We start from the raw sequence: 20,000 nt of genomic DNA on the forward strand, positions 1-20,000 counted from the left end.
ACCATGCGGAGATCCTCACTCCAATCATTACTAAGCTATGGAATTTGTCTCTCGCTACGCACCAATGGCCTAGATCGTGGAAAAGGGCAAGTATAAACCCACTGCCAAAAGTTGATGTTCCAGTGGCAAGAGGGGACTTCCGAGGGATCAACGTAACCCCTGTAATAGCAAGAGCCCTGGAAAAGGCAGTCTATAAGATTCACGCCCAAAGGCCGGTAGAAGAACAGTTGTTGAATAGTCAATTCGCGTATAGAGAAGGAGGGAGCTGCACAGATGCTCTGCTACTTATACAGAATAAGATCTGCAAGTTTCTTGATGATCCCAAGTGCAAGGCAGTGCGGATGTTCGCGATGGATTTCAGTAAGGCCTTTGACTCTGTGAGCCATCAACTCCTTGCTGAGAAACTTAAGAGTCTACCACTTAACCCGTATATCATAAACTGGTGGTTAGGTTTTTTGCGAGATAGAAAACAAAGAGTTATTTTCGGGAATCATGTCTGTAATTGGAAAACAGTTAACAAGGGCACAACCCAGGGTAGTGTTTCAGGACCTTATTTGTTCAATATATTTCTTAACGATCTGGAAATTAAATTAGGGAACGAGACACTTGGTTTCAAATACGCTGATGACTGTACGATTATTGCTCCGGTATATTATTATAAAGATCACTCTGTAGACTTAATAAATCAGTTTTTACAGTGGGCAAGCCAAAATAGAATGAATTCAAATTCGACTAAATGTAAAGAGCTTATTATGTATAAAAAAGGTCACACTGCCGAGGCCTACAAAAGTATTTTTGGCATACCTCAGACTAGTACAATAACCATTCTTGGTCTCACGTTTCAGCCGAACTGCAAATTCAGTACTCACCTAAAAGAAAAGTTAGGTAAAGCTAATAAAGGGTTATACGTTATCAGATGCCTCCGCAAGGAAGGATGTAGCCAAGCAGAAGTAGATGTTTTATTTAATTCCATTGTCCTACCTAATATCACTTATGCTCTATCTGTGCATGGGGCCTCTGAGTCAGAGCTAACTATAGCCCAGCAGTTTTTAGATCGTTGTTTTAAACGTAAATACATATCTAAGAAATTAGTGATAGGTGACTTACTTAAAACGCAAGATCACAAAATTTGTCGCAAGGTTTCAACTATCCTGAGCCATCCTCTTAGAGCCTACTTCCCTGAGACCAAGATCACGAGGTATAATTTGAGAAATAAATCCCCTGTCATGCCCGCTATTCGCACAAACCGTTTTAAGAATACATTTTTTAATAGAATTGTTTTTAAGTATAATGTAGCTTTGTGAAAGTGTATTTCCTGTATTAGATGTAACATAAGATATGTAATTTTATCTTTTGAACAATAAAGACACACAGGCCCGTGCGAACCATGTTACAGCGTCTCAGAGCAAGCAAGCATTATTAAAGTGTTCTCCTAGCCCAACAAAAGCAATGAAGGAAATTTTACACTATAACAGTCAGTACCAAAGCAATAAAATGAAACGGACTGAAAGATTAAAAGAAGTTCATATGGCTATATGAAAACAAACTAGATTGCAAAGTCAGTGAAAAAGGTTTTGTTATGTCTCAGTGTTATCCTTTCCTTGGGGCCTCTCCAGATGGGGAAGTCCATGGAGGACTAGTGGAGATAAAGCGAATCTTCACAGATGGCCTATCTCTAAAGGAGGCAGTGTGTAAACGTGGTATATGTAGAGACACTTCTCATGGGTTGGTGGTCAACAAGAATAAGTTCTATTACCAAGTCCAGCAGCTGATACTTTGCACTAAATCATCGTGGACTGATCTGGTACTGTCTGACACTGTTTATTTAATTATTTTACATGTGAAGAAAAACAACAAATTCCTTTCTGACTTAGTCCCAAAACTGGAAAAGTTTTATGACAATCACATCTCTTTGGAAATAGCATACCCAAGAGCTTTTTATGGACTTACTAGATTGAGTCAATTAATCAAATGAAATGACTAAAAACATGTTTACTGTACTTCATCTCAAGAAGTACTGTAAATATATACAAATGGCAACAGTTCAGTTGTAAGCATGGGCTTACAACTCACTGAGTTTTGTAATATTTTTACAACAAATTGATGGAAAACTCACTAGATCATCACATCACTATACAGTCTGTTTTCACTGTCTCCTAGATAACATGAAGGCAATATTTGTTGGAAAGATCAATGTTACTACTAACCATCTACTAGTGGTGGGAGGAAGTTTGATAGCATTGCACAGACAAAAAAGATCATATCAATTATACCATTTCTGCACAAAGTCTAAAATGTGGTAGTTTTTTATTCTTTCCATGCCTCTTTCAACATGGATTCTTAGAGATGCAATCCTTCTTGTTTCCAGTAATTCACTTTCATTAAATTGCCCAGATTCATTCATGAATGGAGGAACATTTACTTCTACCCCTTTAAATGCAAGTATTTCTTGAATATGAAAACCTCTATCAGCCATGATAACATCACAATACTGTAGTTCTCTATAAGACCTGACTTTTGGGTTAGTTCCTTGTCAGAAATGCTACCACCATACTGGGTTGAAACAAATGAAACCCCCCCTTTTGGTAGAATACCAACTAAAGCTTTTAGGGTGTTGCGATTTTTGTATGAAGAAAATGTTACTTGTTGAGCCTCTGGGTTGTTTGGCTTTTCAATGTATATCTCTGTAGCATCAATTATTAGAATAGCTGTTGAATACTTTTTGCAAAAAACATTCAGGTAGGTGTAATTGAACAATCTCTCTGGAAGGAAATACATCAAGTTCTTTGAATCTAAAGAAAATAAACTTGATCCAGGTATTAACAATTTGGGATACTACACTTTGACACACTCCAAATCTAGCTGATGATTCTTCTTCTAGTAAGCCAACTTTTAAACGACAAAGGACCAGGAAAAATTCATTCTCGACAGTCAAAGCCCTACTAGGCCCAGGTTTATATTTGTGCTTGATTTCTACTAAATCTTCTGTGTTTTGGTAGTCCAAGTGAGCTGCTGTCTCCCTCCCCAGAAAGTCAAGAGCCATTGAAAACACTTCATAGTTCTCAAATCCAGTGTAAAATCGTAATAATTTATCATTATCCTTGACAGTTTCGATACTGAAGGCTTTCTTGTCGATCAATAATTCCAGCTCCTTCCTGGCGCTTCTTTCCTCCTCAAGTTGACTTTCCAGTTCTTGTATTTTTTTGTTCAATTGGCGCTCCTTAGTTTGCCATGTCTCAAGTAAACATGACATTTCGTCATCCTTTACCTTAATTTGAAGTTCCCAGTTTTCATCTGCAGTTTGAACTAAACCTTCACTTTCTAGATGATCAGTTTCTATACCATCTGAACCAGATTTCAAATCCATGTGTTCAATGTTAATCAATTCGGAGACTGGATGCTGCTGCGATTTCTCTATTTTTGTTTTCTTTGTGTTCAATGATGCTCGATCGGCGGGCTTTTTCCTCTTTGGTTTTTCGACAGTAAAAATAAACTTTGTCATTACAGAATCTGGCTTTAATCGAACCCTTTGTCCTCTCAGTGGTTTTATGAAGCAACTGGCTTAAAAACGCTGGCTACACACGTAAGAGTTTTTGTTTACCGGAGTGTTCTATCGACGCAGTTTCAGGAGCCATTGTGCCAGCAAATTCCTGTTTGACAGTTGGAGCAAATGCCATGATAAGTCTGCACTCCACTTTGGAACTTCGATTTTGACACCCAAAAGCTATGCAATGCTTCACCATGGATAACAACTCTCAAAAGTAGACAAAATATTATCTATATGTCAAACTAGCTCCTACATTCCCTCTCTATTTCCTTGTACTTTACAGCAGGCTAGACCCGATAGCCCGCTGATTTCGCGTACTCAACTTCGATAAGAGCCATTACATCTGGATCTGAGAATTTGCATTATTTGAGAAGTTTGAATTCAAGGTCGTTTTGTAAATAAATTCCAACGCCACTGCCTGTTTTCGATTTATGATGGTTGGAGACAAAATTGTATCCTGTGATGTTTACAAGCTCTGCAGTGCAATCAGTTAGCCAAGTTTCTGACACACCAATCACAGAGAACGGCGTATCAAGGTTTCTTATCAATAAAATAAGTTGATCGAAATTTCTCATGAAGCTTCGAGTGTTTAAATGTAAAATAGAAAAGTTTGTTTTGTCGCCAAAAGAAGCTACTTGATTGTTCAGATCTTCCTCAACCATGTAGCCACTATTGGGCAGGCGAGTGATAAAGTTAGAGTCTGGATTCAGATGACTAGAAAGCGGGTGAAATAATTTGGGCCTTTCGACAGGATTAAAGAATAACGTTTGAAGACGGTCGGCATCGTAACTCAGGGGACCATGAGAAAATTCATAGATCGCTAAATTAAAGGAACTATCATTCAAGTGATTAAAAGGGAGGAGAGATTGAAGGGGTGTCTCGTCAGCCATCATAGAAGTAGCAAATTAAATTACAAATAAGGTTACTCAAGGTTCATAATTCAGATTACTTAGCTTAAAGGTAGGTTCTCTTGCGGAGCAAATCTTTCAAGGTCGTCAGGGGTTTTGAGCTTGATAGGGCGAGGAGAGTCATCGGTTTGTGGTAAATAGATGAAGTTCTTGCACCAACAAAACCTGAAGCCATTACGAGTTTGAAATTTTTTCGTATCGGCGAGGAGCTGTTGTACTTGCGGAGTTAGATGATCAAAAAGCTTTATGTTCTCTAGTGTGCAGGTACGCCAATAAAAGAACCTGTAACCTTGCATGCATCTTTCCGTACATTCATGACCTTGTCTTTAGCAATCCTTCTTGTGAACTTGCAAAGGAGTGGTGTTTCTGGTGGGAATATGATGAGCGATATCGATATCCTGAATCAAAATTTCAACTCCTGCAGCTTGAAAGAGGCTAAGACATCATGTAGTTGTGTCGGAGGCTGACTCACTCGCTTTTATTTCAGGGAGTCCGACGATCTTAACGTTGTACTGATAGCTGTAGCCTTGGATAAGCCAAGACAAGACAACTTTATTTAGCCAGGGTGGCCCAGTCAGCTGCAAGGCTGGTGTCGTTAGGGGCCCTGGTTTCTATAAAATTTACATATACACATATCCAATAAAATTTTCCAAGATAAAATCAGATAAAATGTCCTTTAAGAAGGCGTTTAAAAATTTCTAGAGAACTAGCCTCTTTGATTTTGCTTGGTAGTGAATTAAAGGCTAAACGTCCTGAATTTTTAAAAGTTTGCCCTCCAAGAACAAGATTTGTTTTATTTGGGTGAATATTTTTTTCCTCTGCCTAGTGTTATAATTGTGTACGTCACTTAACTTTAAAATAGTTTTTTAAGTATGTAGGAACGAGATTCCATAAACATTTATATACTAAAATACATTTGTGTATTTTTCACAGTGTTTATAAATCTGGCCAAGTTACAATATTTCGGGCTGTCCTTGTACTTTTCTGACAGGTGACGATTTTCGCGGCTCGATTTTGTAATCGTTGCAGACTAGTGATGCTGCTCTCGGGTACTTCACCCCAGGCTGTGTCTGCGTAGCTAAAAATTGGTTCAATAATGCATTTGTATACGCTTGAGCTGCTTGTAGAGTGAGACTGGAGCGTATTTGTCTGAGGAGACCGAGTTGCTTGGATACTTTCTTGTGAACATCTTCAGCATGTGCTTTCCATTTCAGTTCCTCATCAAGGGTAACGCCCAAGTATGTGAATTTAGTGACCATCTCTACATTGGTACCACTTGTGATGTTAAAGTTTGCAACAGTTTCCAGCCTTTGTCTCGTCCCGAAAAGGATTCCCTTTGTTTTGTCTTTGTTCAGAACCAGTCGATTTATTTCCATCCAAGTTACAACCCGTTCTAGGTCTTCTTGTAGGGCCTTCTTTATCTCCTTTGGGTTTGTACCTGAGCAATAGATGACTGTATCATCAGCATACATACTGATGTGCATGTTTTTGAGATAGCTTGGCAGGTCATTGATGTGTATAACCAGAGTTAATAGAGGGAACCCTCTACTAACTCTGGTATAATGAAAAGTAGTGGTCCCAGCAGGGATCCCTGTGGGACACCATACTTAATGGGGAGGTTTGATGACAAGTCCTGTCCAAATCGTACTCGTTGTGTACGAGATCCTCGGTAGTTCTGAGACTTTTCCCTCTGATACCATAGTGCTCTAACTTCTGTAACAAACAGTTATGGTCAACTAGGTCGAAAGCCTTCTTTAGGTCAATGAAGACAGAGCCAGTCATTTGTTGTTTATCCATGTGTTCCAAAATCTGATCAGTGAGATAAGTCACAGCAGTTTCGGTAGAATGTCCTTTTCGGAATCCTGATTGCGACAGAACTTCGTTTGCTTCAAGAAATTTCACAAGCTGTACTTGGATTGCACGTTCCATAATCTTCGAGACCAGGGGCAACACGGATATTAGCCTGTAGTTACTTTCTTCGTTTCTTTTGCCGTTCTTGAATATAGGCGTAACTTTCGCTTCTTTGAGTTCTGGTGGAATTTCACCAGTTGAAATAGTCAAATTTATGATGTAAGTAATGGGTTTCACTATCACAGGAGCTGCATCCTTTAAAAGTCTTGCAGACATTCCATCTAGACCAGTGCTTTTCTTTGATTTGATTCTCTTTAGTTCGTCACAGACAAACTTTTCATTCACTTCTTCAATAGAAAATTTTTTTACTCTGGGTGTTTGTGGTTTTTGTAAAAGTGCTTAGTTGAAAACGTTCACACAGTTTGCCGGGGATGGAAGTGAAGTGATTGAACTTTGATGCAGACAAGCTGCTGCTTTTTGACGCATCGGCAGTTTTCTAGTTTGGCATGATTTCTTTCAGGGTTTTCCACATAATTTTTGGATCTTGGGTTTCTGTTAAGCGAGAAGAATAATCCGATTTCACTTTCTTCATTTTCTTGCTAACGGTGTTGCGTAAGCGCTTGTATTTGCTCCAGTGCAGTTCTTGATTTGTTTTGATCGCTTTTTTGTGATGGTAGTCCCTTTCTATCATTAATTATTTAATACTTGGTGTTAGCCATGGGACTGAAAACCTGCGAACTGTTCGCGTGGCAACAGGCGCGTGTTTGTCAGCAACTGACAAGAAAAGATCTTTGAAAACAATCCAAGCTTCATTAGACGTTGGTTCCATTTTGAGAATATCCAATGGGATCTTATTTACATCATCACTAAAGACTGCGGGATCGTAGTTTTTGTAATTTCTGCTCTGAATAATTGTCGGTGGAGGGCGCTTGATGTTGTAGAGTTTTCTGACTCTGAAGATAGCACTGTGATCAGAAAAGCCGACTGGAATAACACCACAGGTGTACAGTTCTGGTCTTGATGTTAGAAAGAGGTCAATTAAAGTTCTGGTCTCCTCAGTAACTCGAGTGGGCTTTGTGATTATTTGTTTCAGATGAAAAGATTTTGTTGTCTGCTGGAAATGCTTTGTTGCAGAAGTCGGGTTCAAATAATTCAAGTTAAAGTCTCCAATAAGTACAATTTCACTATCATTACTCATGACGTTGTTTAGAATTTCTTCGACCGAGCTAGTAAAAGCGGCTGGGTCAGCATCTGGTGTTTTGTAGATTGCTCCACATAAAATCTTCTTTGTTTTTGGCCGGCTCACTTCAATCCAAATTGATTCAAAGTTGTCGTTCCGTGTTTGGATTGTACTTTCTTCAAGCTGACTGTAATTCAGTGGTTCTGCTATGTATAACAGGATGCCACCACCATTTTTGTCTCTGTCTTTTCACATAACAATGTAGCCAGGGAGAGCTATTTCAGCGTTGGTGAACGAGTCATCAAGCCAAGTCTCGTTTATTGTCACGATGTGTGGTTTGTGCTCGTCGCAGAATAGTCTAAGTTTGTCCATTTTGTTTCGTAGGCTGCAAATGGTGAGATGAAGAAAGCGAAGACCTTTCGTCAGAGATGGCGAAGGCTGTGTTGGTCCAGGATTTAGTGAAACGTCGTTAGACAGGAGAATTAGGTTTGCAGCTAGTGCCATATTCAATAATTTCGTTGCATTGATGAGTTTAACACTTCCCTTTCTTTGCAATCGAGCCTTGCTGGCTTGCTTATCACCGAGTGGTTTTACTGCTTTGATGTTTACTGTGTTCGCAGTCTTTGCCACCATCAGTTTAGATAAGCTCCATGGATTTCCCAATTTCTTCCACTCGTTTAGATAGGACATTCAGGCGTGACCAGAGTCGTTGTAAACTTTTGCCTGCTTCCAGGTGAAGGTCATCGTAAGACTTGCCATAAAATTGTAGAGTGTTCAGTGTCTCGACCTGAGATATTGCCGGGCGACTCACTTCACCGCCATTGCTGGAGACATTAGCATCGTTGACACTTGGTTTGAGAGTCTTCAAAAGTTTTCTTTAGGGAAGCAATTTCGGATTTGAGGCTGTCATTTTCTTTTTTAAGCGAAGTAACAGACGGATTAGGCATAGTTAGAGGGAATAAGTCCTGTGGCAGTTGTGAAAAATCATATATCTCCCTGACCTCCAACACACAACGTTGACTCTAATAAGGTCCAACTTCAACTTTTGTGGACTTCAGAAATGAGTAAAAATATTGGTTTGTTCAAATTGCGTTTTTTTTTGGAGAGGTTATTTTAATAACTGTAAGGTATAGTTTCAGATAAGAAAATTAAAAAATTAGTTGACGCCCACTTTAAGCCTATTAAAAGATGAGTTTGTGAGATTGTGAGAGATTTAAAAGGGCTTTAATATCTGTACATCATTCCTTGAAAGTTTTTCTTTGGTCGGAAACAAAGCCTTGTTGTACAAAGGCTTGAGCAACTTTCCCAATCAACACCTCTTTTGACCTTGATTGGGAATCTTTAATTTTTTGGCAGCTGATTGCAACTGTGAACATGATATGTCCACCACTCGAACTTCATTGAAGACACATGCCACTATAAGTTTAGCTGAGGCCATATGGATGCCTGTGAGAAAGAAAAAGGTAAAGAAAGTTAACAATAATATCATTGGTACTATTATAGTTCACTTCACTCCATATAGTAAGCTATAATATAATTTAATCCTTGTAAGTAAGAGGGAGCAAAGCTTGGAATCTGCTTCCAACAGTGTCTAGTGTGCTCCTCTAATATTGATGTTAGAAACGACATCATAAAATGTTTAAAAGTCAGTGGTCTTTAAAGTTTTCAATGCTATCACTTCTATGTTCAATAACAATACAAAAAAATAACAAAATGGAGTCTGTACAATACCAAAACCAGGTGTAAGTGAACAAGGGCTCTATCTTAGTATGTTTTTTTAAGAAACTGTAAGTCAACAAAGTGTACAAGAGGTTAATATTGTGCCCTTGATTTTAAAATGTCTGGATCATGAGTTGGTTGCAACGTGAAAAATAAGGCATTGAGACAATGAAGTTGAGTATCATTCAAAGAAATACTTTTGTGCTGTTTTGGGTTTACATTCCTTTATTTTCCAAGATATAAGGGCTCTCTTATATCTTGTCTGGCAAATAGTAAATAAAGTCCAAAAATACCTTTATTCCTCTCATCCTCTTCAGATGAAAGTAGCATTGAGGTCAAAGGGGAGGAAGCACTGCTACATGACTGGCTATCGGATGAAAGCACATCTTCAGTATCACCACCTTTACTGTCAGGCTGGGTACACTCATCACTTTCAGTTTGTGTATCATTTGGTTCACATGAAGCCACCTGAACTGACTTCTTCTTCTTAGCCTTATCCACTTGTCAAGTAAACCATGTAATTTACTTATCAGTGCATAGCTACAAACACAGGGGAAAAAAAAAACATGGTCAAGCCTCATATCTTTGTATAGTCATGACCATTAATAACATGTCTGCACCGTTCATTTAAAATGTCCAAGATGTGCTTACGATGGCTTCTTTGTTGAAACCCACTGTCCTATATGTGCAATCTTCCTCTAATTCTTCAGCTAACTCATGTAAGACTTTAAGCTGAGATGGATTTTTCTTGAAATTTGGTAGGTCATTTCCTGGCCACTTTTTTATTACTGAAGCTCTTACAGCTTTCTTTCTGTTTAGAAAAAATGACTATCTTTGGTCAATTTCCTCTTCTTTAATTATCTGGCAGTTAAAACACTTACATTAAACTGTTTCCTTTAAAAATTTTTAAAGAATAAAAATATGCCTTTATCTACTGTTAAAATACTAAAATAAGTTCAACAATGTTATGTTTTAGTGGTTTTGAACTATACTCTCGTTGAGTGCCGTTAAGCTTGCGTCATTGAAAGCATGTTGTTGTAGTCAAGGTGAACATTATGGAAAACCGGGGCTGCGCCTTAGAACCGCGTATTTTGGCTTAATTTTCAGTTTGTCAATCTACAAATAATCATATTGAAAAGTTTAGGGTGCGTCTTTTAATTAAAACTGAAAAAATACGGCACTCATTTCTGTGTAGAAGTAAAAGAGAAAAAGCAGTGCATAAGCGAAAATTAAGGGGAAAACTGTCGACAAATTCACGTTTGGCGTAAACGTGAATCTTACTCTCTCTATTAAAAGAAATACTATGTCTGGTGGTATTCTATCAATATTCTGTATTCTCTGTTGAAACAGATGATATCCCCGTGGTATAGAAATAAATTGGTTTTTGTTGTTATTGTGAAACACTCAAACAGTTGTCAAAAAGAGGTGGAGATTTTGTCAAATACTGTCCTCGGAAGATGGCTTAATTTTAAACTTACAAAGTAAAAGAAAAATCAAACTTACTTAGCATAGTATATTCGCTTGTGTAATTCTTTGTCAATGTATTTGGTTGATGGCCTTTGAAGCTTATGTCCGACTCCAGTGCGTCGAGAACCTCCACCAGTTTCATTTGATGGCCTATAAGCTCTAATCCGCAGGCTTCCATTCGGTCTTTGCTGCCTCTATTTGCTAAGACAACGAGTCCTTTTCCATTGATGTTTTGCTCTGTTAGAAGAATAAAAGTAAGGAAAATTTGCCAGACTATTTTTCGCACCACTTGTGTATTTCACTCAGTGAAGTTTGATTTAAGCTTACCTTTGAATTTGGCGGCGACCGTTTTGTTAAAGTTAGTTTTTATTCACTCAAATACTTCCAAAACACTCATATCTTGTGCTTTTGAATTTGCTGCTCGGTCATTAATGGCCGAGGCCATCTTCTTTCTACCTTTTAATTTCCTCCTCCACGGACACTTTAGTCGTCTTCACCGATTTAGTTTTGGCGCGAAATACGATAAACGGGTAGTGTGCCTCGCTTTCACGCGCAGTAACAAAGCACTCGACCCAGTCGATCGAAGCAGACTTTGACATGCTGCAGCTGTCAAATACCAGGAAAAAAGTGAAGTTGGGATCGAAGTGAAATTGTTCATTGTCATTGCAGTGAACTTTTGTACACTCATGTCCATTACCCCTGCAGATCACGTAGTGGAAAGCCTGTCTCAACATCGGTTGAGTATAGACATTGAGCGTTACAAAATTCCTTGCAGTCCATCAACGTTGTCTCTGTAAGGTGAGTTCACGAAGTTACAAGCACAGGATTGCGTTCTAAAGCTTTCAGTCTTTGCTTCATGATTTTATGTAGTGGCAATTCTCTCATTTTATAAAACTTTTAAAAAGACTAAGCTGTTACAAAGTTACCCGTTAAAGGAGAACCCGGCTTTTACACAAGCCAGCACGAAGAACTCACCGTAACTTTTTTAGCTGAGCTTACTTGTCATGTGAAAACACTCCATGTATATCTTGTTGGTTACCGATTTGTTCTCACAAGATAAACTAAAGACGTGATCTTTTCTGTAAGACATCTTGTTGATTAATGAAGACCCTTTTAATTTGTCTTTGACTTTTCTTTCTTTGTACTGGTAATTGACAAGTTCAAGATCAAACGATCGCAGTTTTCTCAGTTAGTTGTTTAATAGGGTTGCCCTGCACCTCCCAACAACCTCTTATTTCATTGGCTCTCTTTAAGTCACAGCCTTTTTTTTGGAGTCAGGGCCATTGTTCATTTGTTTGTTCTATGTTTCATCAGCCAACCCCCCCATCAGTGGTGATCCAGGAGGGGTCCCTCCCTATTGTAGCAGAATCAATAACTCAGGACGTCAAGCAAACGCAACTTTATTCCTTACCTCGTGTACTTATGACCTGCGCACTTCACTCCAAGTGCGCAATGTGTATATACAATACTTCCCTTAGCTTCCCCTGCTCATTATTAGACGTACCAAGACCTGAAGGGCGGAAAAAAGGTTTTTGAGATCCCCCCCCTCCTTATCTCAGGCCACTGGCATGGTTATCTCCTTATTAATTTCAGTATATATATATTTTTTGGGGCTCAAAAGTTGCTTGACTGTAGAAGTTTTTAAATTAAACAGCTAAAAAATGAGACAAATTTGCCCACACAGCTCTGAGGCAGAACCAGAACAGGAGTCCTTTAAAGGAAATGATGTTAGGGACAGCTTTGCAAGTGCTGATGGTCGTGACAGTGATGATGACCTCTTGGAATCCAGTAATGGCAATAATAGTGCATCGGAGGGTTTATCTCCAGATCAGCAACAGGAAGAACAAAGTTCAGATAAGAGAAAGTTGAAAGAAGAAATTGTATGTGTCATATGTAAAGCCCTGATGCCAGTAAATCAAATGCATGGTTTGTTCAATGACTTTCAGCATAGTTAATCAAGGGGAGTGGTTATGAAGGGCAGTGAACTTTAAAGGCGCATGTTATTGTTATGATTTTTCACTAGTCACATGACATTGACCCTGCACATTCCAAACACAGTTGTTGTATGAAGAAGCGTGCGTTTGAAATATTTTAGTTTAAAACGGTGAAATTAAGCACCACATGTAATTCCGATCGGTTTAAAACTGTTTCAGTGCATGATGCCTGGTGAGAACTGTTCGATTCTTGGTTGTGGGACCTGTAGAAGGTTGAAAGGCATCGAAATTTGGAAGCTTCCAAAGCCGAAGGACGAAGCGCACAAGAAATGGCATGCTGAATGACTACAGCAAATCACTCTATCATGAGAGATCGATCATCATTTCAAAGATCTAATAGAGAAAGATCGTGTTTACACTTGCGAAAAGCATTTCAAGCCAGAAGATATCGAGATATGTAAGTACCTCGCGAAGCTCATCAGTTGACATTTAGTCTTTGATATAGCGATCTTCAAGGTAAGAAACTCCTTTAGCATAAGGTCATTCTAGAGATTTTCTAGAAATTTCTAGAATTTTCTCCGTCAAGTCAGCTCAAGTAATGGCAGCTCACCACTGAGTTCGCCTTTCGGTGAACAAAATCTCAGTTTCTTCCCCTTGATTGGTGACAATTTTTGGCACCCGATAAAAGCAAAGCCCTGGATTCTTCTTTTTGTGGTTACAACAGCCAACGACGAGGCAAAACGAAGGCATCGCTCGAGAAATTATGCTTTCGGATAAAACAGCTTGCTACAAGTGCTAGATATTTTCACTCCAACATGGCGGCCATAAAATTTCTCTGAAGTCATAGTCAAGTGACCACACACACTATATGTTATATTGTAAGAGAGGGAGGGCTAAAACAGAACAAAAAAACTTAGAAAGAAGGTTAAGCACGTCGTATGGCCAGATTTTCCCATTGCATGGCCATCTGACTGCCGGGCGACCAGTTACCATTTGGTCTTATCTAAAGGTGAGATTATTAACGATTCGTTCTTATACCTGGCCCTTGCATTTTGTAAGCTAGGATAGTATGGATGATTTATTTCTTAAAGCTTCATTTATAAAGCGTGAACAGCTTCTCAAAGCTAAACTCAGCATTTTTCCAATTTAGATGTTTTCATTGAGCGCATGGGATTCTAAGAATGGTGTTGTCCTTCCAAGAGAAGAACTTGATGTCCAACCAGTCAAGAAACTTACTACTATGAACGGAGAGAAACTCGAGCTAGCCGCAACAGTTAATATACTCTTCAACAAGGAAATTTGGGTAAGAAAACTCAAATCGCTCCATGGTATGTAATTCACAACCTGTGATTCAATCGTGCATTAAGTTATCTTGATGTATGTGTGACTTAATTGACTTGTTCTGACCTCGTTTATCAATTATCAGCTTCAAAAAAGCGTGTAGAAGAGGTAATCAACCGAACGCTAAGTGAAAGCCGTGTCAAAGAAGAGGAATTTGAAGGGGAGGAAACAAGCAATACTGCAAAAAGGAACAGGAAAAGGAAAAGTTATGGAGAAGATTTCGAATTAGAGATGGTCGATGAGGACAACACAACCAACGAAGAAAGTGATGGTACAGTTTCTGTCAATTTGACCGATTACATGTAATTTCATAACAATTTTAAAAAAGCAGTTGTTTTTGGATGTTACTGAAATTTTATTTTCATGCTTTACAACTGTCAAAGTATAATATATATCATGGCTACATCTTGATATTGATAATGCGCTCTATTTTGGTTTCAGCCTCGAATCGTTCTCCAGCGTCAGTTACAGATAAAAGTGTTTCAGGTAGAAAGAGTTAGTTTTTCGATTGATACACTTCCATTTAACTTTGCTCTGTCTTAGCAATAAAAATTCATTGGCAAGACAAGCAAAACGCTGCACTTGTATATGCACATGACCAAAGGCGTATTTTTCTTCCACACTGGCATAGAAAAGTAAGAAATCTACTGCTGGAGGAGGAACGAAAGAAAGAACAAGAGCTCCAAGGGAAGTTAGAAAAAGTATCGATGCCCAGCATGATGATCTGGTAGTTACCAAGATTCTAGGTGCGTTTCCCCCCTCAGAGCCCTCTCAGCCAAAGTCATTCTCTCCCATATTTATTCAAACTTTGGAGGAAAACAACCAAAGCAGCACCGTCCACCTCCAAAATATATTAGTGCCATTTGCAGAGAGGAAAAAGAAGAACTCAAAGAGTGGGAGGAAAGAAAAGAGGAATTAGCTAATACAAAAAAGGAGTTAGCTAATGCACTTGAAGAGCTCAGTAAGTAATTATCATAGAATAATAACTTAAAAAACTAGTTGTTTATGCATAATAGACTTCTTTCAAATGTTTACATATATTTACATTTAAGGCCTGGCTGAGAAGACAACAATAACATAATATTTATTACAATAATTTATTCAGAATCCTAAAAAAAAGGAGGGTCCAGAGGTTATCAGTAACTTCAACAGGTAAGTGTCTTTCCTAAAAACACCAGGTATTATCCTATAGCTGGCCAGGACTTGAACAAGAGCTTTTGATGATTAGTCTAACACATTAACCATTTGGCTACTGTTACTCCAACACTCTACAAAGACAGAGACTTCATTGATGTTTTTAACACTGTTTTAGTGGCATTAAAGGCTTTGCAGCCCACTCCAAACAGTAGTGGAGCTTTTGGAAGCTGTAGAATATGGCAAACTTCCCCGATCAGTTGGTCAAGCAAACAATGTAAGTTAATTATTTGCAAATAGCTATTTATTGATTAAGAAGAGCACACATGCTTAACTATCTTAAGCTCTCATTAACTATCATTTATAGCTCAACCAGGGACTAATATGTTTAATTTTCTTTGAATTTTAGTGGGGGGGAGATATCAAATGGGGTTTAGTGTTGCGCAATCAGAGTAAAGGCAGCTGTCAAAGATGCAAGTACATGGACAGGGCTTGCATGTGCCTTACTGAGTATATTTTACCCAAAAGAAAAACTTGAGGATGGTGCCTGCACCAACTTGATCAGGATGTCATAGAAGCGATTACTGGTACATATGTATATTGCATAAATACTACTTATTTAAATTCAAAATAGAACTGAATACAAAATGTGATGTTTGTTTTTAAAATAAACTTTCTATCTAAACTAAAATTGCAGATTTTTCCATGGTTGCTAAGCTATCTAAAGAGCCGAAACCAAGAAAAACAAAAAATGGAGAGGACAGGAAGCCTGCACAGTCTCCAATCTCTCGCAGTGGGATAAAGCAGGCCATGCGGATGAAGTGCAACACCATCATTTCGCTGCAGTTGAGAAAAGGTATCAAATGACAAATTGTTATAAAAAACCATGCATGGCCAATGAAAATTTAATGAATGTAAGTGCAAGCAAAGAGAAAAATTATTTTCTTTTAAGTCAGGAAGGAAAGAATGCTAGAAAGTTAAAGGTTTTGGTAATGAAATTAATAAAATGAAACTGTTTCTGAAGGAAATTTTTCTCTTATTTTCTTGAAAAGATGCAAGATGAGCTTAAGCAATGAATAATGGGGAGGCTTCGATCTACATTTTGACTTTTACATTTTGAAATTCTAATACATAATGTTTTGATTCTTTTATTTGAAGTGTCTGTAACATAATTTAAATGTAATTCCTGTTAAAAAAAAGACAGAAAAGTAAAAAAATATACAATTTAATGACATGCCTTTTGATTTTGTTGGGTTGTAAGCATATTGCTGACCAGCAAATGATTATATTATTATTATTTTGAATGTAATTCTTTATTATAATACAAGCAAGCTCCCTTGTGCTAATAGGTTTGTGGTGTGTTCCACAGCATTCCAGAGCGTAATTCAATCAATAAAACCACTCCTTTAAATCCTAATTAGCACTATGTATATGGTATGTAAAATCTATTCAAAAAGTGTGCAAACACTATTTTAGCGGCGATAGGTTGATGAACTGAGTTGAATCTCACATTGAATACAAACACCACGACGTAGAGTTAAATGATGTTATTCTTTAATGTGGTCCAACACGTAAAAACTGAAACAAGGATGCAATAACCAAGCTGAAACTTAACTATAGCCTAATCGATTTAAGGCACGATAAGTAAAATCGCTAGCCGATCCGCATGACAAACATTATACAAGAAGAAATAAGTATATTGTGAAATCAGTGAATGTCGGCGACTGAACCGATGAATTATGAGATAAAAGGAATTAAATGACAAACAACATTAGAGTGATTACGATGAGTAATATAAAGGGCATACCTCTATCCCGATCTTGGGGTGAAAACGTGCACAAACAAAACAGAAACTATAAATCTACAAAACTTTGGGTGCTATCATTTGTAATGGAGCACCGTCGAAATATGAAAGAACGAGGTCTGCTCTATGCTCACTGCACATGACTTGTGACGTGACTAAAAAACCAAGTAATGCAAGGGTAACACTACCACTATTTCAAAAGTAGTTAACTCATTCATTGATAACTATTAGAAAGCTAGGTATATAGTATCTGATTCACCTTAAAAAGAATATTGATCACCTATGTTTTCCCTATTTTAATTCTATTTATTTCTCTTAAAAAAAGTCTATTGGTCACCTATGTTTTCTCTATTTTAGTTCTATTAACTCACCTTAAAGACTATTGGTTACCTATGTTTTCTCTATTTTAATTCTATTAATTAACCTTGAAAAGGCAATTGGTTACCTATGTTTTCCCTATTTTAATTCACTTAAGAAAGACTATTGGTTACCTATGTTTTCTCTAATTTTAATTCTTTTTACTCACCTTAAAAAGACTATTGGTTACCTATGTTTTCTCTATTTTAATTCTATTAATACACCTTAAAAAGACTATTGGTTACCCATGTTTTCTCTATTTTAATTCTATTCAATGGCTATTAAGTTTTTTTTTTCGGTTGTCTGAACTTCGACTTGCTCCTATTCAAATACTGTGTGAATTGGCATTTAAACCTATTGAGATGCTATTTATATGCTATCTTCTATTTTCTCAGCTTTGCCCACTCTAAAGTATATTACATAGCTTTTACCTACACTATGTAAAGGTTTCATTTGACTAGTAAAAAAATAGGATTTTTTATCAAAATATATAGCAAAAGTCATAGCCTTTTCTTACCATTTGAATAATACCTCTCTATCACTATAAACATAGAAATTTAATACCCTGTACCTACTTTTTACATAGAGCAGCCACATAGCATTTACATAGGCAATAAATAGTGTCTGATTCTACAAGGGTAATAACAATGAAAATTTCTATTACAAACATGTACTCGTGCAAACAGTGTGCAAGGCTTACGCAGCACTTTGGTCTTGTTGCAGTCATAGATCTCGTGTTGGTGTAGAAAATATGTCGAAACATGGATTAAATGTAAGTCCAATCTTTGTTTTATAGTTCGAACTGAGAAGATGATGAAAAAGAAACAACGATTTGGAGCGATCCCAACAATTAACATGCCAAGAAAGAGGCACGAGACGCCGAAGCCATCACCAAGAGTTCCGATTACTCACACTGAAGTCACCAATGAATGCACTCAAGGGCCTCAATCGTGTTACAAAACCCTCACCGATTTCAATAGGAGACTTTCCAATATCAAATCTTCGAATCATTGGGACAAGAGGATTCTTGAAGACAAAGTTGTTCTCAAAAAGATGGATGGTCAGTACGTCTTGCCCAAGACTGAAATTATTGTGGCAGACAATCTCAGCTTTACAGTTAAAGTTTACGGCTGCTATTTACCCGAAGATCACCCAATGTACATGAAATACCGTCACCCTGTGAGGAACATAACAATCAGCCGCTTGGTTGACGAACTTGAAGGCTATATTATTTGTTGTGGTGTAGAGCCAAATGACTCTGAGGGCCTGATTACATGAGCCGGGCTGGCTCAGTTAGTCGGGCTGGTGTCAGTTTGCTGGGATCTCGGCACGTTTGTCAAACACAACAAAAATCAACCTCGTGATTACATGACAACCGGGCCGGCCCGGAAAGCCAAGATCCCGGTATCGCGGTGCCAGGATCCCAGCTAACCAGGCTGAAATTTTCCCATATAATCGCGTTTAGCCAGGTCAGCCCCACTCATTGAGCCAGCAAGAGTTCAGCGGGTAATACAATGCTCATGCGTAATGGTCTCAATTCCATGCAAACATGGCGGCCACAAAATTTAAGTGGACGATTTTGACATGCCATTAGAGACAGCGCGCAGGGTGTCAAGCGTCCTATATATTCCTATAAAATCCTATAAAGTCCTATTTTTTCAGACTTGTCCTATAAACTCCTATAAATTGAGGTAAATCCTATATTTTCCTATATTTTAAGCCTTCTTGTAAAAAAAAAAGAATATTCAAGAAATGTAAAAGTTGTATTGGCGTTTAAAATCCACAATCCAGGAGATTTTTTGTCACAAATATCTGTTAGAAACAGCTTAGAAAGCAAATTGCCCAATTTGCACTCTTGCAATGCATTGTGGGTTGACTGTGGGGGGTCTTCCTGGCTGCCATGTTGGTGTTGAGAGGTGAGTTTATATTTTACATCCATTTCCATCCTCTTTGTATTCTAACAATAGCTGTTTATTATTATGTCACCTCACTTGAGATTGATGACCCTTTGTTCTTGTATCTATTTTGAATGAGAAAACCAAATACACTTGTTGCTTCAATGTTTCTTTTATGATGTAACATCAGATACGGAACGAACCACTTTTGTTTCTGATATGATTATTATCCTTTCGTCCAAAAATGCCTTTTATCTTGTAGAATAACTTACTTAGATGCTTTAATGTGAAATGAAAAAAGTTATAAATATAAATTAAAGTAAATAAATCCGTGAGTTTGCTGATTTTCAATACGATTACATGTACTAACATTTAATGCTATTTTAGAGATAGTTAAAATTTTGTAGTGTTTCTGCTGTTTTGTGGTTCAAGTTGTATTTTTAAAAACAGTCAATATTTGGTCTGTGCGTTCAGCCACTCTTTAACTGAGGAAGTATAAGGTTATTTTGGTGGTACACTACATGTCACATTTCAGATTTGCATGGCCCCCTGGAAAATGATCAAAGGATGCAAATAACTTAATGCTGTATTAACCAGTAAATAATTATTCGCAAGTTCTACTTGAATGGAAACCCTGCAGCTTTTTTAAACAACTTCTACCTTTGTTTAGAATTGTTCAACAACAGATAATCTTTTTTTTGGTCATTAATTAGAGTGAGACTACATTGGCAGACATGCCCAAACATCAGACAAAGTTTAATGACCGCTGGCTAGATGAAATAGATGGAAATGGCCATAAACTCAGGTTGTGGTGTTCCAAAGGGAAAACTGATACGACTGCATACTGTTTTCTGTGTAAAAAG

At 37.7% G+C, this 20,000-nt stretch overlaps 4 pseudogenes; 3 read left to right on the plus strand and 1 right to left on the minus strand.

Moving 5' to 3' along the window:
- Nucleotides 1-1,975, plus strand: part of LOC111340930 (uncharacterized) — a 6,751-nt pseudogene extending 4,776 nt beyond the window's left edge.
- Nucleotides 1-20,000, plus strand: part of LOC148723406 (uncharacterized) — a 303,906-nt pseudogene that overhangs the window by 215,979 nt on the left and 67,927 nt on the right.
- LOC148723433 (uncharacterized) lies at nt 2,145-3,743 on the minus strand (annotated as a pseudogene).
- Nucleotides 13,627-18,520, plus strand: LOC111340929 (uncharacterized; annotated as a pseudogene).

Source organism: Stylophora pistillata, chromosome 9 (genome assembly GCF_964205215.1).
Source record: "Stylophora pistillata chromosome 9, jaStyPist1.2, whole genome shotgun sequence".
Taxonomy (NCBI): domain Eukaryota; kingdom Metazoa; phylum Cnidaria; class Anthozoa; order Scleractinia; family Pocilloporidae; genus Stylophora; species Stylophora pistillata.